The sequence below is a fragment of the Culex pipiens genome, chromosome 1 (genome assembly GCF_016801865.2).
Source record: "Culex pipiens pallens isolate TS chromosome 1, TS_CPP_V2, whole genome shotgun sequence".
NCBI classification, from domain to species: Eukaryota; Metazoa; Arthropoda; class Insecta; order Diptera; family Culicidae; genus Culex; species Culex pipiens.
Window position 1 is genome coordinate 40,332,085 of NC_068937.1, and position 26,001 is coordinate 40,358,085.

Here is a 26,001-nt window from a genome sequence, read left to right on the forward strand (position 1 = left end):
CTTAAATTCTTAAATTCTTAAATTCTTAAATTCTTAAATTCTTAAATTCTTAAATTCTTAAATTCTTAAATTCTTAAATTCTTAAATTCTTAAATTCTTAAATTCTTAAATTCTTAAATTCTTAAATTCTTAAATTCTTAAATTCTTAAATTCTTAAATTCTTAAATTCTTAAATTCTTAAATTCTTAAATTCTTAAATTCTTAAATTCTTAAATTCTTAAATTCTTAAATTCTTAAATTCTTAAATTCTTAAATTCTTAAATTCTTAAATTCTTAAATTCTTAAATTCTTAAATTCTTAAATTCTTAAATTCTTAAATTCTTAAATTCTTAAATTCTTAAATTCTTAAATTCTTAAATTCTTAAATTCTTAAATTCTTAAATTCTTAAATTCTTAAATTCTTAAATTCTTAAATTCTTAAATTCTTAAATTCTTAAATTCTTAAATTCTTAAATTCTTAAATTCTTAAATTCTTAAATTCTTAAATTCTTAAATTCTTAAATTCTTAAATTCTTAAATTCTTAAATTCTTAAATTCTTAAATTCTTAAATTCTTAAATTCTTAAATTCTTAAATTCTTAAATTCTTAAATTCTTAAATTCTTAAATTCTTAAATTCTTAAATTCTTAAATTCTTAAATTCTTAAATTCTTAAATTCTTAAATTCTTAAATTCTTAAATTCTTAAATTCTTAAATTCTTAAATTCTTAAATTCTTAAATTCTTAAATTCTTAAATTCTTAAATTCTTAAATTCTTAAATTCTTAAATTCTTAAATTCTTAAATTCTTAAATTCTTAAATTCTTAAATTCTTAAATTCTTAAATTCTTAAATTCTTAAATTCTTAAATTCTTAAACTCTTAAATTCTTAAATTCCTAGGTTCTTGAATGCTGCCATTTTTGTTACCATCTTAGATTGCAGAAACCCTGATAAAATTTGAAGTGTTATTGGAGTTGTTTTTCGATTAGAGAAATTTTGAGAAGAAGATCTAGGAAAATTTGCTTCGATTTTTCTAAGTGACTTTGGTAAGATCATCGAGTATGAGCTGTATCTTACATTTAAAACGTCATGATCGAGAATTTATTACAATTTTTAAATTTTATTTTTTTTTACTAAGATTTCATTGAGTTTTTATATCTCAATTTTTAAATGCTGAAATTTTTGATTTTTTTTTTGCCAAAATGTTTGTTTTGGCTTTTTCCTCTAGTTTACCTAATTCTAGCAAAAATACATTTTTAGCGTTTCAAGATTCTGCGTTCTGAGATTACAAAATTGAATTTATTATGAAACTCTTTTGTATGTTTGTCGCAAAATTATTTTTCTTAAAATGACGAGGATTTTGCGTGGATTGGGTTTTGGGATGACGCGTATTTTTTTCGATTTCTGCGTAACAATTCTGAATAAAGGAGTTTGAGAGTTCAAGAATCTATATAATATGGTCTCTTCGGAAAAGTTGTTTCCAGCATCCGAGATTTCATAGGGATTGTACAAAACATATTTTCCCCAAACAACATTCAAGGGGTTACAAGGAGGAGTTCCCGTGGTCAGTTCGAGCTTAAATTTGGAATATATTTATTTATCTAAGTTTGATAAATAATGACTTTTTGAAAAGCTCGAGCAGGTTGTATTTTGTTTTTATTTTTATAAAATGTATTGATCGTGTGAATGATCGTCTGTAGGCTCTGGTCAAGGTAGAAACCATTTTTTTTTAATTTTATAGCAAAAATATTTTTTTTGTAAAATTATTTAAGAAGATGTTTTCTTCAAATATCCAGAAAACCGTTTACTTTAAATACAATCATTGTTGAAAAAGACCTAGATCTTTTTTAAAACCGTAAACATGTACTTGAAAAATTTACATTTAATTGTATATTTTTCTTAGTTTTCAGTTATGTTTGAATCTTTCTTAAGGTTCTACAAAATTACATATTTTTTCAAGTTTTGTCTCCAAAACCTTTATTTTTTTTATAAAAACACAATCAAAAATGGCATCGGCTTAATTCGTTTGAAAATTTTGCAAAAGGCAACCTTTTTTAAATTTAACATGACTTCTTACTTTAATTCAAATTTTCAATTGCTTTTTTGTTGAAAACTTTTATTTTTAAATTTTCTTTAGTAAATGAAGTGAAACTAACTAATCGCAATTTGAAATTTGCAACAATTGTAATTATTAATTATTTCTAGAGTTTTTTTTAAAGGTCCTATAAGCTATTGTGTTTCATATGTTTATAGGACCCATTAAAAAAAACTGGATTTTTTGGTAAAGGGCAATATTTAAAATGGCATCACCAGATAAAAAAAAACATAGGACAATTTAATGGTTGCTCATTTTGGATATTCGATTACAAAAAAATGATTGACAAATAAAAAATGTATTTAAGTTTTTGCATAATCCATCGTTAAAAAAATAAAATAAAAAAGTCATTGATTTTTTTCAATATCTTAAATTTGTTATATTCAAAAAGGAAAATGCATGAAACCATAAAAACGCACAAACAATATGATAGTTAAAAAATAGAAAATAAAAAAATTGGTGGTCTGGAGAGGTCAGGGAAAAGTCAGGGAATTTTATTTTGGGATTTGGATCGACACCATGTAATGTTTGTCTCGTTTAATATTAGTGTTCAGTCTGCAAAGACGGTGTGATTGTCTTTAAATTATGAAATTATCAAATTATCAATTTTTCAAATTATTAAATAATTAAATTATTAAATTATTAAATTATTGAATTATTCAATTATTCAATTATTCAATTATTCAATTATTAAATTATTAAATTATTAAATTATTAAATTATTAAATTATTAAATTATTAAATTATTAAATTATTAAATTATTAAATTATTAAATTATTAAATTATTAAATTATTAAATTATTAAATTATGAAATTATTAAATTATTAAATTATTAAATTATTAAATTATTAAATTATTAAATTATTAAATTATTAAATTATTAAATTATTAAATTATTAAATTATTAAATTATTAAATTATTAAATTATTAAATTATTAAATTATTAAATTATTAAATTATTAAATTATTAAATTATTAAATTATTAAATTATTAAATTATTAAATTATTAAATTATTAAATTATTAAATTATTAAATTATTAAATTATTAAATTATTAAATTATTAAATTATTAAATTATTAAATTATTAAATTATTAAATTATTAAATTATTAAATTATTAAATTATTAAATTATTAAATTATTAAATTATTAAATTATTAAATTATTTAATTATTAAATTATTAAATTATTAAATTATTAAATTATTAAATTATTAAATTATTAAATTATTAAATTATTAAATTATTAAATTATTAAATTATTAAATTATTAAATTATTAAATTATTAAATTATTAAATTATTAAATTATTAAATTATTAAATTATTAAATTATTAAATTATTAAATTATTAAATTATTAAATTATTAAATTATTAAATTATTAAATTATTAAATTATTAAATTATTAAAGTTTTAAATTATTTAATTATTTAATTATTAAATTATTAAATTATTAAATTATTAAATAATTGAATTTTATTTTTTAGCCATTTTCTTAGTTCGGATTATTTTCAGAGTCATATTTTAGTTTAGGAGATTTAGAGAAGAAAATAATAAAAATTTCGTGTTTCGTTTTTCCAGATTAAAATTTTGGCGAGAATTATCAAGTACAAAATCGCTAGATTTTATAATTTGGTGATTTATTTTATCGTTTTAAATTTTTGAATTTATTTTTTTTTCTTGAATTTGTTTTCAAGGCAACGATATTTAAAGTGCTACAAAAAATGCTAATATTGTTTCAGAAATGCCAAAAAAGGTTCAACTTGGTGCAGGTGGAATATGAATCCACATCTGATCAACGGTACTGATCCAAATGCTTTCTGTATTATTCTGTTTTCGTTTGAAATTTCATTCATTAGGTTACTCTCTTCTATGTTAGTCGCGATTTTTTTTTATATGGCGCAGATTTCGCGCGGATTGGGTTTTGGGGTCGGCGCGGATCTGGCGCGGATTTTTTTTTTCGACTTTTCCGTAACAACCCTGTACTTACTTTTACAGATTTTTAGAATGTTACCCTTTAATTATGGCACTATAATTGAAATTCGTTTTCCTACCTTTTCGCAAAAAAGACTGAACGAATGAGGTTTCGAAAAAATGCTTTTTAACAAATAAAAAAACGAAGCTTCATGGTGTCATCCAGTGACGCAAATCGATGGCTGGCAAAAATTCAAATTTCAACCCATTTTTTAATAACTGAAAATGAGAAAACAAAAATCGAACCGTCTCACATTCACCGTTTGTCTGCAAGTGGTTTGATCAAGTCCAAATTTCAGCATGCAGTTGTCCTGTCATGCTACATTTTGAAATCGAGCCGTTGCTGGCGAAACGTCGGTCATGTTCTGGTGTTTGAAGAATACCTATACAGTCCAGACTCGATTATCCGAAGACCTCAGAAAAAAATCACTTCGGGTAGTCGAATCTGGACTGTATAACAAAAGTGTGTTTTTCCTTTATAAAAATAATAATAAAATAAACTGTGTTTTCATGTGCAACAGAAATCCAATAGAACCAATAAAAAAATAAATGCAAAAAAGAAAACAGTTTGATTTCAAAACAGATTTTTACTCTTTCTTTGAAAAATCATTATGAAGTTGAAAACACTACAATCTTTAGCATTACATTTTTATTTTCAAAAATAACTAATTTTGTTTCATTTTGTCTCTCTTTATTTCAGGTATGTATTTCAAGCATCGAATAGATTGAATGCTGTTGCTGGTAAGAGTTATTTAATTCATAAAGAGCAGGGTGGACACTCAACTCAGGAAATCGGGAAAGTCGAAAGATTTTTTGTCAAATGGTTAACTTTTGAAAAATTACTAAAAATGTAGGGTTTCTTTAATTATTTTATTCTAGTCCAGAATAAAAAGGCTATTTCAAATATTGAACAAACTAAAAAAAGTTATGAGCATGAGCATGAGCATGAGAGACCACCCATGGTTGTCCTTCTCCGTTGCTGAACAGAACCGTAATATCCTTTCAGCACTACTGATCATAGGCTTCGACTATCAAGTGGTATTTCCCTTATCAACAGCATGTATGAATGCGCTGAAAAGATAAAAAACTATGATTGCCAAAACAAGATCAGTTGCGAATAGGTAACAGTCATTGGCCACCAACGGCGCCCGCCATGTCAGTTTGTAGATCTCGGTTTTAAGGGACGGGAATGTTAGTTAGCGCAGGTTGCTACTAGGGCAGCTGATTTACTCTGTGCTTACACCCCACGAGCGCCAGGAACCTGAAAACTTGTTAGTAGGATAGGGTGTTTGGTCAGGATTCATCATAGAAGATGATGATGTGACCCAAAATCATAGTGTTTGTTGAAAGGTATTATATTTTATTCTCAAGGCAAACAATCGGATGCTGCGGATGAGACATTTCCCGTTTAACTGTTGTTAATTTTTTAATGAAATGGTTTAATCTTAGACAGCCGGCTGTGGAAAGATAAAACCAAATAATATTTATTTATAAAATGAGGTGTTAAACGCAATGCTGCAATGATAGCGTAGTCTGATTTTTAATTATTTAATCATTTAGTTCATGAATTTGTTACGGAATAGACGCGACGAACTCAACCATCAAGTGTCTTCCGATCTTCTTTCTGTTAGTATTGATTTTCGTTGCCTCTCGAGCTACGATGCTATGGAGAGGGCTTAACACACAAACAACCGACGTCGAGCCCTCCGAGCTACGGAGCTATGGGAAGGTCTTTTCAACACAAGGGCTTGAAGCACACAATAACTCACCGATTAATATGAATAATTTTCAAGATCGATCTTGTTTTATAACTACAGCGCGACTCACTCCTGATTTTCACGATCCCGAATACAGCACAAAATGAACACCGCAAAAATCCATCTCACAATCCTGATTTGTTTTTTTCTTATTTTTTCATTTTTTTTGCTTTTTTCACTTTGCACACAAACACAACCATAATTGAATAATTTCCCCCAACCAACGCGTCCCTTCACTCAGCATTCATTCAGGCACAATCCTGATTTTTTTCTTCACTTTGCACATAAACAACCATCCGCTTGCACTGGTGGAACATAATCGGAACACAAACAGCGACACAAAAGAGGCGAAAATTATCACGAAAAACCGGACTGCGCGTCCCCAGAAGCACTGCACTTATGATGCCATTGTTCAATTATAATGACCAATCACCCCATGCACACAAACAGCCACACAAAAGAGACGAAAATTATCACGAAAAAACAGGACTGCGCGTCTTCAGAAGCACTGCACTTATGATGCCATTTTTCAATTATAATGACCAATCACCCCATGCACACAAACAGCCACACAAAAGAGACGAAAATTATCGCGAAAAACCGGACTGCGCGTCCTCAGAAGCACTGCTCTTATCTGAACAAACTAAAAAAAGTTATGCCACAAAAAGCCGTTGAAGCCGTTGGTTCTTTAAACTTTTACGTTTTGTCTCAAAATTCCAAATTTGGGAATACTTATAATTGTTAAATTAGTAGAGTAGAGTAGAGGTGGCTTAGAGCAACCTTACCAGCGTGAGTATTAGGCCGGTTTTAGCGTTTTGTAACGCGTGTTAGTAACTTTGCTCCCACACCGGTCGTTGCTAAATGGGTTGCTAAACTAAAACGTAACGCGTCGGTTGGGAGCGAGTTACCAAATCTAGCAACGCGCTAGCAACGCAACTAAAACTTGGAACTGTCAAAGTTCAAAACAAAGTTTGTTCAGTTTTTATGTTCGAATGTTGTTTATGTGTTTTTTTTCGTCTTTTGTCGGTCGAAGTGACCAAACCGCGCAAAAATTAAAAAGGAGTTGGATTGCGGCAATAGAAAATCCGGTAAGTATCGTGAAAAATGGCCTGGATTCCGGGTTTACTGGCCACGGAACCGGATACTGAAGGATTGACTGTTCATGAGAATGGTTTTCCCAGTTTTCTGAATACTCGGAAGGCCAAACAGCATCCTTTCTCTAGCGCAGGGAACTCCTTCCGGATGGTCACGGAGCTGGCAGCAAAATCCGGCAGCATCATCTCATGCGCAGGGAACTCCTTCCGGATGGTGTTTGCTGGTTTCGTTACCATCCGGAACGAGTTGCCTGTGCAAGAGGGAGGATGCTGTTTGGACTTCCGATAGTCAGAGCCGGCAAAAACATTTGGACACCGGTGGCCACGGGAATCGGCTACAACCGAAAAAAAGACCTTTTTGAGACCCCAACTTTGACGACCTGTATCTCCGGTAAATTTCAGCCAATCAGGATGCTCCGGGTTGCATTAGACAGGTATTTACCTGTACTTTGACCACAAATATTAATATCAGGGCCAGGTGACCTACCACATATATATGATACAAATACTCTCACAATGGTTGAAATTGATCCATAAAACTTACTAAAAATACAATACACGATTGCCAGAACCACTCAGGAGTGTTAGTGGCCACTTCCGGGTATCCTGGAACCGGTTCCCGGGTACCCGATGAACGGCCAACTTGACTTTTTTGGTGAAAACCCATCATGTTGCACTTCAAACTCCATGAAATTGAAAGATATGTCCATCTTTGGTAATGCCGTTATTAGCTGAGCCATCCTGGCCAATCTGGAACCGGTTGCCGGTGGCCCCTTGGGGACACTTCCGGAATATGAGAGAAATCCTATCATCCGACATGTCAAACTTCATGAAATTGATAGATATGTCAATGTACGGTCTTGCCGTTGTTCGCTGACCCATTCTGGCCATTTTGGAACCGGTTCCCGGTGGCCCCTTGGGGATACTTCCTTAATATGAGAGAAACCCTTTCATCATACATATCAAACTTCATGAAATTGATAGATATGTAAATAAACATCGACATATCAAACTTTATGAAATTAAAAGATATGTTAATTTACGGTCATGCCGTTGTTCGCTGACCCATTCTGGCCAATCTGGAACAGGTTACCGGTGGCCTCTTGGGGACACTTCCAGAATATGAGAGAAATCCTATCATCCGACATGTCAAACTTCATGAAATTGATAGATATGTCAATGTACAATCTTGCCGTTGTTCGCTGACCCATTCTGGCCATTTTGGAACCGGTTCCCGGTGGCCCCTTGGGGATACTTCCTTAATATGAGAGAAACCCTATCATCTTACATATCAAACTTCATGAAATTGATTGATATGTAAATAAACATCGACATATCAAACTTTATGAAATTGAAAGATATGTTAATTTACGGTCATGCCGTTGTTCGTTGACCCATTCTGGCCATTCTGTAACCGGTTACCGGTGGCCCCTTGGATACACTTCTGGAATATGAAAGTAACCCTACCATCCGACATATCAAACTTCATGAAATTGAAAGATTTGTCAATCTACGGTCTTGCCGATGTTCGCCGATGTGACCCATTTTTGCCAATCTGGAACAGGTTACCGGTGGCCCCTAGGGGACACTCTCGGATTATGAGAGAAACCCCATTATCCGACATATCAAACTTCATGAAATTGATAGATATGCCAATCTTTGGTCATGACGTTGATCGTTGACCAATCTTGGCCAATCCTGAACCGGTTACCAGTGGCCCCTTTGGCTAAGGGGGTGGGCTTCGGGCAAACCCCCCCCCCCCCCCTGAAAGTTTTTGGAAGAAAAATGGGAGAGAGGGAAGAAGAAGAAAAAAGAAGAAAATATCATGTTCAAGCCACCCCCCCCCCCCCCCGGCCCAAAATTCTGGCTACACTTCTGATGTGTCAATCTACGGTCATGCCATTGTACGCTTATTCATTCTGGCAATTCTGGAACTAGTTCCCGGTGGCCTCTTGGGGACACTTCCAGAATATGAGAGAAACCCTATCATCCGATGTATCAAACTCATCAAACTCATAGATATTTCAACCAACGCACTATGGGCCATCTCCATACAAACAGGCGACCAAATTATTTTTTTGCTTTTTAAATGTTTTTTCATACAAATTTGGGTGATTGTATGGTATTGAAATGATATACGTAAATTTTTATGACTTTTCATGTTTTTCAATAGTTGATTGTTTCTAATAAATAGTCTTTTCATACATTTGCAAGTGCAACAGAATTGCGTATATATTGTAATGCAAGTTTATATTATTAAATTATGGATAAGCTAATACATCCCCACTTTAAGGACACAACCCCTCCCTCCTCTTTCTTTCACCCCCCCCCCCCCTTCTCCTCCAACAAAATTTTGTTAAGCGTAATAAATCATTTTAAGTCAAATATTTATTATTTACTGCTGTGTGTTTCTTTTTGTGAGTCCATGCCATATAACTTGAGACCCCCCCACCCTTACGGGCATAAATTGCGAAAATTTTAATTGTTAAATCAAATAATAGAAAAATTAATTTTATTCAAAATTTTAATTATGAAGTAAAACGATAATGTACAAAACATATTCTTACTAATCCTAATGTTCTTGTCCATGAAAATGCATTTGATTATAGAGTTTCTGACGGCTTCAGGATATGTCAAAGGTACTTTTTATGATGTTTTGTACTAACCAACATAGAACTTAAATGTGGATTGATCGCAGAAATTCATCATGCTAAGTCAATATTTAGCTGAATACTTTTTTCGGTATCAAACTGAGATTCTCCAGTTTCGCTTGAGAAACTTCGGTACGAATACCTTATTTTGACTAAGGTACTCAATTTTAAATGTAGGCAACAGAAAATTCCAATAAAGTCATTACGAACTTCTTGAAACCAGGTATTGATTTTTGAAGCGACGATGCTTACGAAGTAGGTAGCAAAGCAAGTGAAATAAACGGGCGCATATGTAGATTGAAGCAAATTTTGATAAAACGTAAATGTTCAAAATGACATATCTCCGAAAACGGAGTCGCGTGGTGTTCGTGGGAGAGATCGGTTGAAGAATCGACGCGTGAGAATCCGCGAGAAAGTGCTAGAAGATTCTGAAATTCATTGAAAAATTGCGTCGCGTCGTGGCCTTGGGAGTTTGGCCCTCAGTCGCGTGGTGTTCGTGGGAGAGATCGGTTGAATAATCGACGCGTGAGAATACGCGAGAAAGTGCTAGAAGATTCTAGAGTTCATTGAAAAAAGTGTCTCGTCGTGGCCTTGGGAGTTTGGCCCTCAGTCGCGTGGTGTTCGTGGGAGAGATCGGTTGAAGAATCGACGCGTGAGAATCCGCGAGAAAGGGGTAGAAGAATCTAGAGTTCATTGAAAAAAGTGTCTCGTGGTGGCCTTGGGAGTTTGGCCCTCAGTCGCGTGGTGTTCGTGGAGAGATCGGTTGAAGAATCGAGAATCCGCGAGAAAGTGCTAGAAGATTCTTGAATTTATTGATAGAAGGCTTCGCGTCGTTGTGTATATATTTTCTTTCTGTTGTTGAGCCGGTTGTTCGCGGTCCGGACTGGGTAAATTCCTGGTGAAGTTTGTTGCAAAGAAGTCATGCGCGAAGAATTTCATTAAATCGATTGAAACAGTTCGGTGTATCAGCACTATTTGAGGTTTACATGATAACGAATAATACGTTGCTAAAAATTTCATTTTGTTTTGAAAGCCCTTCCCTTAGCATCGTGGCTCGGATGGCACGACGACGGATCTATTTTAAATTGTACGTTACCGAATAATGCGTTAATTCAAATTTCATTTCGTTTTGAAAGCCCATCCCAAAGCATCGTTGCTCGGATGGCACGCCGGCGGTAAGAAGTAAAAAATACGCGAATGATAAGTCCTTCTCATAGCGTCGTAGCGCAGAAGGCAACGATTATGGTTCACAGTTCGCATTCTGGTCATATCATCTACCAAGATGAATCCTGACCTTCCCTTTCCTTCCCCTTCTAACACAATTCCCCCACTTCCCGTGATGCTTGAAGGAGATGCTGTGGATTCAACGGTCTCATGCGGTGTCAACAGGTATAGAACGACAAACTCTGTGTCTGATGAGTCTGCAACTTCAACTATCGGACTAACATTCCTACCTTTGTTGAACTGCATCTCCTTGGGGGGGCGCCGGTATTGACTTAAAGCAGAGATCTTCAGGGGTTATACAGTGAGGATGATTAGCTCCCACTACTCATCTGTTGGTTCATTGTGTAACTTCAGCTGATCCGTCAATAACGGAGTAGCAGCTCATTGGCAGTCAACCATGCTCATGCTCATGCTCATGCTCAAATGACATATCTCCGAAAACGCAAAAAATCGCAGGCTGGAAATTTCAGCAATGTTAGATTATGATCCAATCTTTCAAATGATCTTAGTTTCATGTTTAGCATCGGTTAGCAAAAAAAAGTACTCGATTAACAAACACAAAAAAATAAGTGTTGTCAACAAAATGCTCCAGTTATTCGATGAAATTTCAGTTTTTGGTTTGGAAACAACATGTTATCTATTAATAGTTTTAAAGCTTATCTCATTACCTTTCCAACGATGTATAATTGTCCTAATAAAATATTTAAAATGGCTGAGCTATGTTAAAATTAAACAATCAGCCTTTTTTACGAAAAACGCTAGTTTTTTACCCCATTTATTGACTTTCAGCTTGCGTATCTGTGTAATAAACAAACTTAGAGCTTTGAAAATTTGGATTTTTCTCAGTTAGAATGTTTACTTTTGAGAAAAAAATACCAAAAAATATTTGGAGAAGGTCGCTTTTTTTTAAACTTGGCCACCCAATGTACCATAGTGCAACGGTCAGCGATCAATTGCATAACTGTAGATTAAGGTAGTTTTCAATTTCATGAAGTTTGATATGTCGGAAGATAGGATTTCTCTCATATTCCGGAAGTGTCCCCAAGAGGCCACCGGTAACTGGTTCCAGAATGGCCAGGATGGGTCTGCGAACAGCGGCATGACATCAGGGGTGCTCAAAGTTTTTGAAGGCCGGGCCAAATTTGAAGCTCAAATGAGCTTGCGGGCCAAATTTACAAAAAAATGTTGTTAAAAAAATAAATTACGTTATTTTAATGTAAATAATCAGACATTTCTGTTATTCAAAAAAAAAATCTTTTCAAAATAATAGGAACCACAAAATAACGAGTTTCTTTGGTATTATAGTTTCTGGTATTTAAAAAAAGTGTTCTTAGCTGAATGTACTTGCATCTTCAAAAAAAAAAGTTTTGTTTTTATATTTCGAAAATGGTGGTGACATTACATGTTGAACAATTCTAGATTAAATTTTCAAAAGGTTCTATCTGCATAGGAAACCCATGAGGGATAGGTTGTTTTGAAAATGTAATCTAGAATTCTTCTATAAGTTAAGTGTGGCTAATGAAAAATCGTTGAGATCCAGAATTTCAACATTTCAATGATTTTTTTTTGGAAAATGCTTCCGTATAGTTAACCTGCAAACATTATTTTCAAAAAAAGCGAAACAACATTTATTTATTTCATCGAAAATTCACTAAAATTCAAATTATTTTTAATAAACCCAAACATGCTCAAATGATTTTAAATGCAAAGGAATGCATATTTAATTAATTTCAGCTGAATGCTCTTAATTTTTTTTTTAAGTTGTTTGAAAATATATTTTTGCTCCTGGTTTTTCGAGTCAATTTTTAAATAATGGTGGAGGGGTGGGTTGATCGACGAAAGCTTTGTAAAATATTTGCTGCAAACTTGATCCTCCGACTTCCACATTTTGTCTGCCTGAATCAGTTGATAGTCAATCAGATTCGTTATCTAACTGTAATGAGTTCGAATCCCTAATGAAGTGCAATGTAAGATTAAGGGTGACTTGCAAATTAATAAAGAAAACTTTTTTTTTGCATCTATTACAGAATTCTACCTAAGGCAAACTTGAACGTCTTTTTGATATTTCTAAAAATGTTTGATGAAAGTTTTGACGACTCACGAGTTTAGTTTCACTCACATTGAAACGTGTGAAATTGTTTTAATTATACAATATTTTGAACATATTATTTGTATCCTAAAGTGGGGATCAAAATATTGATAAATCATAAGTTTTTTTTATTAGCAAAAAAATAAAAAAGATTAGCATATAAAAGCTTAAAATAAACCATAATTTTGAAAAAGCATAAAATCACTTTACAAGTGGTCAACGGGCCATTTTACATGATCATTCAAAATGGGTATCTTTCAATTTCATGAAGTTTGATATGTCGGATGATAGGATTTCTCTCATATTCTGGAAGTGTCCCCAAGAGGCCACCGGTAACCGGTTCCAGAATGGCCAGAATGGATCAGTGAACAACGGCATGACCGTAGATTGACATAACTATCAATTTCATGAAGTTTGATATGTCGGATGATAGGATTTCTCTCATATTCCGGAAGTGTCCCCAAGGGGCCACCGGTAACCTGTTCCAGATTGGCCAGAATGGGTCAGTGAACAACGGCATGACCGTAGATTGACATATCTTTCAATTTCATGAAGTTTGATATGTCGGATTACAGGGTTTCTCTCATATTCCGGAAGTGTCCCCAAGGGGCCACCTGTAACCGGTTCCAGATTGGCCAGAATGGGTCAGCAATCATCGGCATGACCGTAGATTTACATATCTTTCAATTCCATAAAGTTTAATATCCAACATGACAAGGTTTCATAAAAATAATCAAGTTGGCCATTTTTCTGGTATCCGTTTCCATGTTAACTGGCCATTTGGCCAATAAGCATCCAAAGTGGTTCTGGAAGGCGCCTTCTGTTTTTGTAGTATGTTTTTTGTATCAATAAAAAAATATAATTTAAAATGGTGAAAGCTTTTATGTTTTCTTCAAACAATGATTTCGAATCATTTTCATGAAACTGCCATACAGCAACCACCGGTAAGGTTGCCGGGTAGTAAATTGCTAACCCAATTTAGCAACGACCGGTGTGGGACCGGGTGACTAAACTAAAATAGATGCGTTACGGGTTAATAAAATAGCAATAATTTCCGCAACGCACCGGTAATGATGCTCTTATGCATACAAGATCTGTATTACAGGAAACTTTAGAGGACCCAGGACATGGTCCAAAAAGTTTAAAGAGAAGACAATGTGATTCCAGAGATATACCTGAATATAATTTACCTTCAAATATTTTTCTAAATTGCTATAATGTATACTGTTTTCTAAATTAAATGTATGTTTTCCATATGGAGCAATTCCAGCTCAAATCAGGAATTTTCTGTTACTTTTGTACCCGACCCTCTCCGATTTCAATGAAACTTTGTAGACATGTTATCCTAGGCCTATATAAGCCATTTTTGTGTATATGGAGCCAATAGTACTCGAAAATAACATTTGAGAAGGGCGTAAGGTATTTAAATATTTTTGTATTTTGCAATTTAAAAATTACCGTTGCATCGTATCAAAAAGTGGTCAAAGACAAACTTGTCGGAAATTGGACGGGCTTTCTGAAAAAATACACTGAAACAAAAATACACGCCACTTCTATGAGATTTTTCAGTTTTTAAGCTAAAAAGTTAAATTTGATGGTGATGTCACGATTTTTTTCGCTCAAAATTTTTGAGGAAATAGCCTAAAATGTTACAAAAAGATTATATGGACCATTGTCCAATCCTTGGGAAGATACAGCGGTCTTAAAAATTAAAATGTTGAAAAAATAGGTTTTTTGGTGGTGTTTGGCAATTTCTATATGACAGACTTGGTTTTTCAGTCTCGTTAATATTTTTACCGGAAGGCTCGTCCAACCTCCCATAAGTTTGTCTTTGACAGTTTTTCAATTTGACTCGTTTGAATATTTATATAAGCTTATTTACTATCAAGGTTTTTACCACACTGAAAAAATATATTCTATTTTCAGTTATGAGCAATTTATAAAGCTTATATCTGTAAGCCCATACATTCATCAGAAAAGCTATTCAAGGTCAAACATTAAAACGCGTTTTTCTTGGAACGTCAAAATGGCGGGTGCGACAAGATAGCACGACGACGTCGATATAGCAATGGTCAAAAACCACCAAAAAAACAATTTTTCAACATTTTTATTTTTAAAACCGGTGTATCTTCCCAAGGATTGGACTTAGGACAATGGTCAATATGGAGACTTTTATGTAAAATTGACGATTCCCACTATCGATTTTGAAAAATTTTGACAGACCACTTTCCAAAAAAACAGTTGTAGTAAATAATTTTTGCATTTTTTCAGGATAGACATACCATCCTGCATTTTTCGTGAGTCTTTTTGTAACATTTTAGGCTATTTCCTCAAAAATTTTGAGCGAAAAATAGTGACATCACCATATAACTTTTAAACTTAAAAACTGAAAAATCTCATAGAATTGGTGTGTATTTTTGTTTCAGTGTATTTTTTTTTCAGAAATCCCGTCCAATTTCCTACAAGTTTGTCTTTGACCATCTTTGATACGATGCAACGGCTTCGAGATACACTTATTTTTTAAATTGCAAAATACAAAATATTTAAATACCTTACGCCCTTTTCAAATGTTATTTTCGAGTACTATTGGCTCCATATACACAAAAATGGCTTATACAGGCCTAGGATAACATGTCTACAAAGTTTCATTGAAATCGGAGAGGGTCGGGTACAAAAGTACCAGAAAAATTCCTGATTTGAGCTGGAATTGCTCTATGTTCTTGGACTTCCAAAAGATTCGACAGTTTTCCTATATTTTTTAATATTGAAAAACTAATAAACTGGTTGATATCAACCAAACGACCAAGCTTACCAGAAGGTGTAAGATCACATTTCATTTGACTCGCTAAAATTTTGGACCCTTCAAGAAACTGCTTGATCATCGTGAGACTGCCTCAAATCTCCGCCATCCGCATCGATCATGCTCTGTATAATTCACTTCCAAGGGCTGCCCCCCAGCCGAGAAGGGGGCCTGTTTCTGATCTGCAAGTTTACAAGTCTAGACGACGAGAAGAGCTCTGCAAGAAAAAAAAACACAGAGGCAGAGAAGGTCATCCGTCGTCTCGGTTGCCGCTACTGCAACTAACCGCTCGACCATCGACAATAAACACGCACTACCAAACAGAAGAAACGGTCAGGTATTGTGGAACACACCCCAAACCGGAAACTGCTCAATCGTTTGATAGCTTTGACATCGAATGTGAGGATAAGCTTAGTAGAAGCTCTAATTTTAGAGTAGAAACAACGCCTTCATCCGAGATTCGATCCCAAGCTCTTTGGACGAGAGCTTACCTCTTTACCATCGCACCACTAATGCTTGACAATAGAAGAGAGCCAGAATGCGCTTCCTTCCAAAGGATGACGACCGTCAAGGTTGCTTCGAATGACAAAATAGCTGTCATTCGGTGGCACGATGTGGATGTCGCATTGGCTGTCAGTAGTTCTTTACTTGGGTGTACGACCGGTGATGGTTCAGATGGTTTACACGCGCGCTTTCAACAATTAGTATGCGGCACAAGCAGCGTAACTACCTTGAAGAGTTTACGCGTAAGTTATGTTCGGATATTGTGGTGTTTCTTAATAATTGAGTCAGGATCTTGCCCGGTAGCTTGTATTTCCAATAACATAGCATTGTTTTGGAAAATTTAGGAAGTTATCTGATTCATCTGTTGGAGGCTCGAACTTCTACTAAGAGTTTGACAACCGAGATAATACCGTACCAATCTAGGCACGCTCAGAACCGGAAGAGTCTAAACAAGTTCGGACGTGTCATTACGTGAGCAATGGGATCAGATCACAATGAGTGACTCCAGTTACGCGCTCAAGTACGGAAGTGAATCAGAACATTGTAACTGCACCCTCCCCCAACCAAACCTCGGATAAGCTGTTTAGAGTCAGTCGTCAGTCGTCGCACAGGCAGCAGGTGTGATGCAACGGTCAACAGCCGCCAATGTCATGGCTGTTGAATGTGGAGCAAATCAATGAACTAACGTTAGTTGAGTACGCGTCGTGTACGGTGGTCACTGATCCGTATCGCAGGCAGGGGCCTGAAATTGCGACAAAACATTAAAAATTGCACCGGCAGTGCAGTTTGTGTGTTTTGAGTTTCATCAGGGGGTGGAACAGTTGGGAAACCGTTACCCGCGGGACTTTCCTATAGTATATTGTGCACTACGTAAATAAATATACTCAGATTGCCCCTTCCAGCTGTGTGGCAATCTGTTTCGCGATAAGACTCTACATGAGTTCAGCCTAGTGGAGAGCTTGCCAGAAGTCGTATTCCTCAGCCGAAATCATATCAGTTCTATTAAAATAAACAGCAACTTGTAATTCAACACGCTTGATTTTACTTCTTTTCCGTATTCTACTTAAACCAACTTAGATAAGCGCAATTCATTCATTGCAATAATTTACAAGAAAAATAATAAAAAAAGGTCATCGCTTCCAGTGATCCGCACCATCAGGCGATCATCGTCGGCGCTGCTGGAGAGTAATCTTTGCTAATGTGGCGAATCGGGTTCGCTGGAAGTAAATAAAAAATAATGATAAGAGTTGAAGGAATGTTGCTTTAAAAACGTCGTTCCTACAGGGAACGTTGATTTTTAAAATTTTATTAATTATTAGCGAAATTTGCAAGTTGCATTTTCTGAAAAGTTTTCAAAGATAATTTAGATGAGGTGGAGATATCAGAGAACTAGCAACACTGTCTATAGTTATAAGTACTTTAATTTCAGTTTAAGTATGATACCATGAAAAATCGTGACTCAAGTAAAGTTTGTATACAGCTATTTTCAATGCATGATGATGTAAAGTTAGCTCAAGAAACATAGTTGGATAAATATTGTAATGTACTTTCCAGTAAGTCATAAAGTTTGACAATCTGGCAACACTTACAGTGAAACTGATACTGGAATCTTTGTTTGCAAGCTTGTCAAACCACAGTCTTTACAGTTTTCTTGTTTGCTGAAAACTTTAGCCGTATTGTTACACAGATTTTGATCAACCAATCAACCAATCAATTTTCTTGAAATTTGTCGTTAACGTCGAACTGTCAAAAATTTAACCCTGGGGATACTTTTAGTATATACTTTTGGGGATCTTTTAGTATAAAAGACATTAGGGTGGTTAAAATTTTAGGGTGGTGAACCATTATTATTATTTTACCGGTATGACTAGATAGCGCTTCATTGTCTTCAAAAAGTTGTAGGGGACACTATTCTGAGCAACTTTGCTGAAGAGCACAAAGCTCTATCTTCAAACGGGAAGTGTTTAGAGTCATTTTTGTGATTTAGGTGAAGCTGTTTATGAAAAAAATATTTTTTTGAATTTATCAACTCAGCGTCGTAGCGAGTTGGTGTCTTCTAGACATTAAAAAAACACAAAAATAAACATTTTCAGTTAAAACTTGTTTCTTCTTGTACCACATAATTTATTATGTTTTTAGAAACAAAATTAGCATGAAAAAAATGGTGGGATCCAACTGTTTCCAATTAAAATTCGCCCTCAAAAAGTATATCATTATCACTTAAAAGACAGTGTTGTCAAATGTTCGAACTTTTAGACTCGCTTCGAAGGGTGTGCTTACTCATCCAGCGATATGTTGGATTATTGGTCTGGATATGGTTTTCGAACAGTTAGGGGAGAGTGGGGAGACTTGATCCCCTTTTTTTGTATCGCACATAACTCTGTAAATTTCTCACTAAACTATGATCTTTTTGCATGAAGTGAAAGCTTAAACATTCAACTATGTTTGGCTGATAAGGGTATTTCATCAGATAGACTCTTCGAATCATGCCAAGCGTTTTAAAAAAATATTTTGAACCGGCATTTTCAAAATGTTGGGGGTAATTTGATCCCCCTTTCAACATTTTGAAGAAATCTTAAGCAAAATATTTTTTATTCATCCAAACTTTTAATTTTCGTAAGTTACAGCAATTGCACATTAAACCTGCACGTTTGTGTTCAAAATATAACAAGTTTAGCATGCAAAATATTTAAAAACCTAAAATTTTCTTTTTTAGACCAAAATTGAGCAAAAGCTGGTAATTTTTGTTTACAAAACTTTTGAAAAATGGTTCAAACTGCAGTAAGTTATGTACAACTATACTAAAGGAAACTATGTACGAAAACCCAGCCCAATTATTTAATCTTGAGGCTGATTCCAGTGACTGTAAAAATGCAGGGATCAAGTCTCCCTAAACGCACTTTTTTAAACAATTGATTGTAAAAATAGTATGACGATAAATTTAACGTCAAATGCGTAAGGGGTTTGGAGTTGATATGTTTACCAAACAATTCATATATAAACAATATTTTTTTGAATAATTTTTCAGTGTTTTCTATACTTAACAAAACAAAGAAAAAAGATCTCTTGGAAGTTTTTTGCAGCACTTTGTAGAAAAATGTGTGTAACTCAATCTAAACATTTCTTAATTTTTTTCTTTGTTTTCTACAATGAGTTTTAGTCAATTTCGCACAACTTTTTAGAACAAAGCTAATTGTTTTACCCACATGCTGATGAGATACAGGCTTGGGATCAAGTGTCCCCGGGGATCAAGTCTCCCCACTCTATCTATATAAATCATTGAATCAGCTAATTTATATTAATTGGTGATATCTACACTTCAATCTAAACATAGACGACAGTTTTTAAATAGCTTAAGGGGTTACATAAATGTAAATCGGCATAAATGTCAGAGTATGGTATGAGAACATATTAAAACTTTTTTAAATCTATTTTCAAGACATCAAAATATATATTTTAATCTTTCACTAAATAAATTTGAAAACTTTTGGTTATACCATTGCCGAGATATAATAATTTGAAGTTGGCAGTTTCAAAAAACGGGTGCCACGATATCGCAACACTGCTATGACCAAATCGGCTCATAATTTTGGTGAACACTCGTTAAACTGATTCCGTGTGCCTGACGAAGGCTGATTTTCAAAAAAGCTAGAGAGCTTTTGATTTATGAATTTTTCAAACAAGCAAAATTTAAGAATCGGGCATCGTCATGCACACGGGAGGTCTTGTGATTCTTCTCCCCAAATTTCAGCCAATTTGGTCCATCCTATCTTGAGAAAAAAATGTTCACAAAGTTTGACAGTTTGCTTTGCGCATGGCAAAATTTTATGTCCAAATCGTCTCTTACTCAGTTTTATAATGAAATATGCATGTATGTAACCCCTTTAAAGAAATAAAAAATATATATTTTTTGCTTTTTATTCTGCTTTGGCCAACTGGAGAAATCCGGGACTACAGTCTTAATAATTTAATATGATTTGTTTTCCAATTTTTAGAATTATTAATATTTGTAAATGTAATAACCAGTCTTTTAAAAATATAGAGAGTTAAATAGAAAACATTTAATGCACTAGGCATTTTGTGAATCTGTAAACTCATATTTTAACCATTTTCCCTAATAAGCCAAATTAATTCTGATAAATGCCGAATACAAATTTTAATGCTTTTTAATTCTTATCGATTACTATGTTTTCAACTATGAATGTATTTCTACAACAAAACATTTTCAGGGCAAAATTTGATATTTTTTTCAATGTCGTTAATTCCCGTTAAAAATTTGAAAAAAAAAGAAAAATCCCTGGATCTTTGTCCCGGGAATTCCCGGGATGGACGCACTTTAAAAAAGTATATAAATATCACATCAAGTGATCATAACATGAGACAAGGTTGCCAAATCTTCAAATTATATGATTTTTTCATAATTTTTCTCATAAAAACGTTACTTAATCCACCCTTAGGTGGTTGGGCCTTCCTCACATTTAGAGGGTAATGCTATTCAAAACAGATACAAAAAGATACAATGTTCTATCAACTTGAATCATCATTCATACCATCAGATTGGGTAGTCAGATCTTTATAATTCAGGGCACTTATGTGCTTTTTACATTTGATAGGGTTGTCGGAGAGTCGCGTGGTGTTCGTTGGATCGATCGGAGGTGTGAATCGGCGCGCGAGAATCCGCGAGAAAGTGATAGAAAGTTCTCGAAATCATTGAAAAAAGGGGTCGCGGTGTGGCCAGAGAAGTTGGGCCATCAGTCGCGTGGTGTTCGTTGGATCGATCGGAGGTGTGAATCGGCGCGCGAGAATCCGCGAGAAAGTGATAGAAAGTTCTCGAAATCATTGAAAAAAGGGGTCGCGGTGTGGTCAGAGACGTTGGACGAAGTGAGGATCGACGCGTAAGAACCCGTGAGACGTAGTGGAAATTTCATGAATTCATTGAAATAGAGATTCGCGTCGTTGTTTGTGAGATTAATTTCTGCCTACGAGCCGGTTGTTTGCGCTCTTGTCGGGAAAAAATCGTGAAGTTTTTTTTTCTTGAGCAGCACTATTTGAAATTTTCGTGATATTATAGTATGAACTGCACGTCGCCGAACAAAACGTTAATTATAATTACATTTCGTTCTGAAAGCCCTTCCCATAGCATCGCTGCTCGGATGGCACGCCGGCGGTAAGAAGTTAAATAAATACGCGATTGAGGAATTGATAAGTCTTTTTCATAGCGTCGCAGCTCGGAATGCAACTATAATGTTTCACTTTCTGGTCATATCATCTTCCAATCATGAATCCTGATCTATTTTAAATTGTACGTCATCGAATAATACGGCAATTCAAATTTCATTTCGGTTTTTAAATTGTACGTCACCGAATAATACGTCAATTCAAATTTCAATTCGGTTTGAAAGCCCTTCCCAAAGCATCGTTGCTCGGATGGCACGCCGGCGGTAAGAAGTAAAAATACGCGATTGATAAGTCCTTCTCATAGCGTCGTAGCTCGGAAGGCAACGATTGTTTCACTTTCTGGTCATATCATCTACCAAGATGAATCCTGACCTTCCCTTTCCTTCCCCTACTAACACAACTCCCCCACTTCCCGTGATGCTTGAAGGAGATGCTGTGGATTCAACGGTCTCATGCGGTGTCAACAGGTATAGAGCGACAAACTCTGTGTCTGATGAGTCTGCAACTTCAACTATCGGACTAACATTCCTACCTTTGTTGAACTGCATCTCCTTGGGGGGGCGCCGGTATTGACTTAAAGCAGAGATCTTCAGGGGTTATACAGTGAGGATGATTAGCTCCCACTATTCATCTGTTGGTTCATTGTGTAACTTCAGCTGATCCGTCAATAACGGAGTAGCAGCTCATTGGCAGTCAACCATGCTCATGCTCATGCTCATGCTCATTTGATAGGGTTGTCGGATATTCAATCTTTTGAACTCGTTGAAAAGGTCTTTTGATTACCTATCCAACGACAGGTCGCATCATGGATCCGGACAACGTTTTCATCAAATTATCTGAGATCCGGCCTCTTAAAAGTGCATAAATAACACTTATGTGCGTATAACTTTTGATAGGGTTATCAGATCTTCAATCTTATGAACTAGTTGGAAAGGTCTTTTGAATACCTGAAAATGTGTAACATGACGAAGTTTCTTACAAAAACCACCCTTTTTAAAATCATCCGGACTTTTGTTAAAATCGATTTTTAGCATATTTTTTTAAGTACTTAACTAAACTTTATAAAAACTTTACAAGATGGATCGAATGAGACTAACACGGTCCAAATCTGTTCAGCTAGTGCCGAGATAATCTAGTGCATTTTTTTATCAACTCCCCACCACACACACAGATATTTGCTCAGAATTTGATTCTGAATCAATATGTACACATGAAGGTGGGTCTAAGAGGTCAAATTAAGAATTTTGTTTTTTTTTTCTAAAAGCTTAATGGGATAAAAGTGGGTTTATTTCCCCTATGTTAGAAAATCAACATAAAAATATTACATCATTTTGTTCCACTTTTTCCTCATTCGACATTTAGTTCTTGCGACGTTTTGTCCATTTGACCAGTTGTCCAACTTCGACCATTTGTCTATTCGACATTTTGTCACACTTAACTTGCTTATTTATGACAGTTTATATTGGAGCGTTCTGTTATAACGTAATGCAAACATTTAGGAATTTTATATTGTTCCCTTTTGTAACACAATGACCATAAATATATTTATTTTTAATATAAATGTAACACAGTCGATCCATACCCCCTAACTGCGTTACGTAATAAAAGAACGCTTCCTACGAGTATAATTATAATTTACTTAAATGTGGGTTGATCAATTTTCAATTTCTTTCAACGATAAAAGGGTAGATATTAGTTATCCATCAAGTTTGCACTGTTTTAACTTAAATCTATCTTTTCGATCAAAACTAGTTCGCTTAGCTAAAATGCCAAGATTTGTTCAAGAATACCACTCTATTTTTACCGCGTATTATTCACCTTTTCGCAAACGCAAAACAACAAGCTCAAGCGAACCCCGATATTACAAGGAAGTCCAGCCCAAATAACCATCGATTTCCGCTTGCCGAAAACAGGTTGTTCACTCGCGTTCGCGTATCCACCAGCTAAAGCCCCAACTTCCTCACTCAATCTCTCGCACATCTCGGCGACTCTCCTGCTCCGACTTAGTGCCGTCGTTCAGCCAACAACGAAAGATTTCCGCTCTCCCCGCTCTCTCGGGCGATCGCTACTCACGATCAGCTGCTGCGCGAACAGTCTTGAGTCGATCGCGTACGGAAACGGTTCGTAGTTTGCGCGGTTACGTTACGTCCTCCGGGAACACACCACCCTCTGCGGGGGGGTCGTCAGAGGTCTCTCCTCCGGGTCCAGGTCGCCCTGCCCGGTCTCCAAGGTAGAAGGCCCCTCTTTTCATACGTGTTGAAGATCTTCGCTGCAAGTCGTCGGCTTAACAGCGAAGAAGAAGAAGAAGCGGCGGTGCAACGGCCGTGAACGAGAACAACCACTTTGCTTGGAATCGTGGCCGCCGTACGGTACTGATCGCGCTGATTGCGGTACCGCTAGTCTGGTTTGTTGATTTTATGAACGCGTTGACCGCCCGCAAATCTGGCGACCGTGATCGGGCTGAGCGAAGGTGTCGTCTAAAACCTGTTGTTAAAGGCTGTGCAAAGTGTGACGTTCGCGGGGAGGTCGCACAGTGACCTTTTTGGCGCAACCAGATAACAGAACAACTCTCGCACGGAGAGAAACCCTGTTGGCATTTGAGAAATGTATGAACTTGACAGAACTGTACTTACCTGGTTGGAACCACCGATAAAAATCACTTTTACTCGCACAGCAATTTTTGTATGCCACGCCAGGCTTAAGTACACCATGAAGTCCGTGATTGGGAAACCTTGTAGTCATTAAATCTCGTGAAAGAATCTCGTTATCTATTCGTTATCAACTTTTCATCAGCTTGTCAAATATATAAATTATAATGTTAGACTTCGACATCTCAAGCGTTTCCCTAATACGGACTTCAAGCAGTACTTAAGCTTGAAGTGGTTTTCAAAATCTGAGGTGTAAGTGAAAGTGAAGGTGATTCAGATTGGTGAACCTGCTAAAGGTAAGTACAATCCTGTCAAATTCAGTCAATTTCTGTCAGCACCAAAAGCCGTCAAGATTCCCTCCGTGTACGAGACCGAGAAGAATCGTTCTGACCATCGGTCGACCACATCAGTGTGTAATTCATGTTAATTGACCAGCCAAGTGAATCGTCATTGTCTGTGCCCCTTTTGGTGAATGGCCGTCGAGTTCCAGCTCGCAACGGGAATTCGAAGCGCTTTCGCGGTGTGAGCTGCTGAAAAGTGAAACTTTTTCTGAGGGATTGTGCAACGAAGCGCGGACCGGCCGGGAATCGGAAGAGAAAAAGAAGAACTGCGCGGGCTATTCGCGGACCGTCGCGGCTGACTGGCTAGACTGAAACTGGACTCTGCGGGACATGGGCATTGGCGTGACTGCACGGAAAGAAATGGTGGCAGCTTTAATGGAAATATTTGGTTACGATTTTGTTGTGAAGGCTAATTATTTCAAAAATTCGTGGACGTTCAGCATGTTAAGGGTTAAAAATGTGGCCCATTTTCGCTGGCGACACAGTTTTGTCGCGTTTGTGTTAAAATTGTTCTGTTTTTGTTCGACAACAGTCACTTGGTGGATTATTTAGTGCGCACACCGTTTTTGTTTTGCTTCAAGTGTCTCCCTCTCTTTTGACTTCTTCTTTTGTTTTCTTTGCTAGCTGTTGTGACTTTTTTTTGCCTTGTCAACTGTTTTGCTACTAGCAACAACAAAAAAGAGTCGCAAAAACGACGCTACGTAACGCATGAATATTCGATTTCTGGGCTCCGGAATTAAAATTTTATGAGACAAAAGGTTGGATTAGGCAACATTCTTGGGAAATGGGATGGAACCAGATCAGTAATAAATTATAGGCCTTCGAGAAATCTCTTTTCTATTTTTGGACTGTTAACCGCCATGTTTTGTCAGGGATTCTCAGAATATTGATAATTTTCTTTTGAAAACCCAATTTCAAACTTTGAAAAATTTTCTCTTTTGTCCCAAACACAAGCTGACAAGCAGTCAATCGGTATCAACATAACTGCCTAGTCATGGTTCCTCCAACCAAGTTGTTTCATAAATCATTAATTCGCCTAAAGAAAACTGTAAACCGCAATCAACAAAAGACGAAAAAAACCTTTTGTGAAGCGGTCCTTTACATCGTGGCTCGATGCTGCGTTGTCGAATTATGCAACAACAGTCAAATTTAGAAATGGTGCTCAGAAGCAGAGTGGATGGATGCCATGTTTTTAGTAGGTCCAACTTTCCTCCGCAGTCGTAAATAGCCGGTCCATGCGAAAGATGGACCAAGGAAAAGGTCAATGAAATTGTGGTAGTCTTGTTTTGGCGAAAACGAAAATGGGTGTTGAAGAATCTGAGGATAATTTCAGTGTTTTCAAGTTTAAACATTTGAAACTATTTAACGATTTTATTTTAACCCATACATAAGTAATTCTGGGTCAGTCCGAGACATTTGCCTGCACAGTAAAATTCCTATGGTAAAATCGCATTCAAAAGCATGCACATCGAACAATATTTTTAAACCTGCGGGATTTGAATCCAGAGCTGAACTTTTTGGGAGTATGCGACTAAAGATCAAAAATGGATAAAAATCAAATTTGGGTGAGTTTCTGCTTTCTTCAGTTTAGTTTTTAAATCAAACAGCAAATGAGTAGTATTACAGCTGCATGTAAAATACCTGTTTGTAAAATAAATGTATTT

General features: G+C 35.4%; 1 protein-coding gene across 5 annotated transcripts in view; it reads left to right on the forward strand.

The window, feature by feature from the left end:
• LOC120427646 (mannosyl-oligosaccharide alpha-1,2-mannosidase IA) overlaps window positions 1-26,001 on the forward strand; it is an 85,364-nt gene that overhangs the window by 37,245 nt on the left and 22,118 nt on the right. Inside the window, exon 1 of one of the 5 annotated variants that reach the window (XM_039592748.2) lies at window positions 23,444-23,578. The exons of 3 other annotated variants lie outside the window; for them this stretch is intronic. The gene's annotated coding sequence lies outside the window, so the exon portion shown is untranslated. Of the gene's footprint in view, window positions 1-23,443; window positions 23,753-26,001 lie in introns of those variants that run through there. One more of the 5 variants, XM_039592685.2, reaches the window with a different exon arrangement.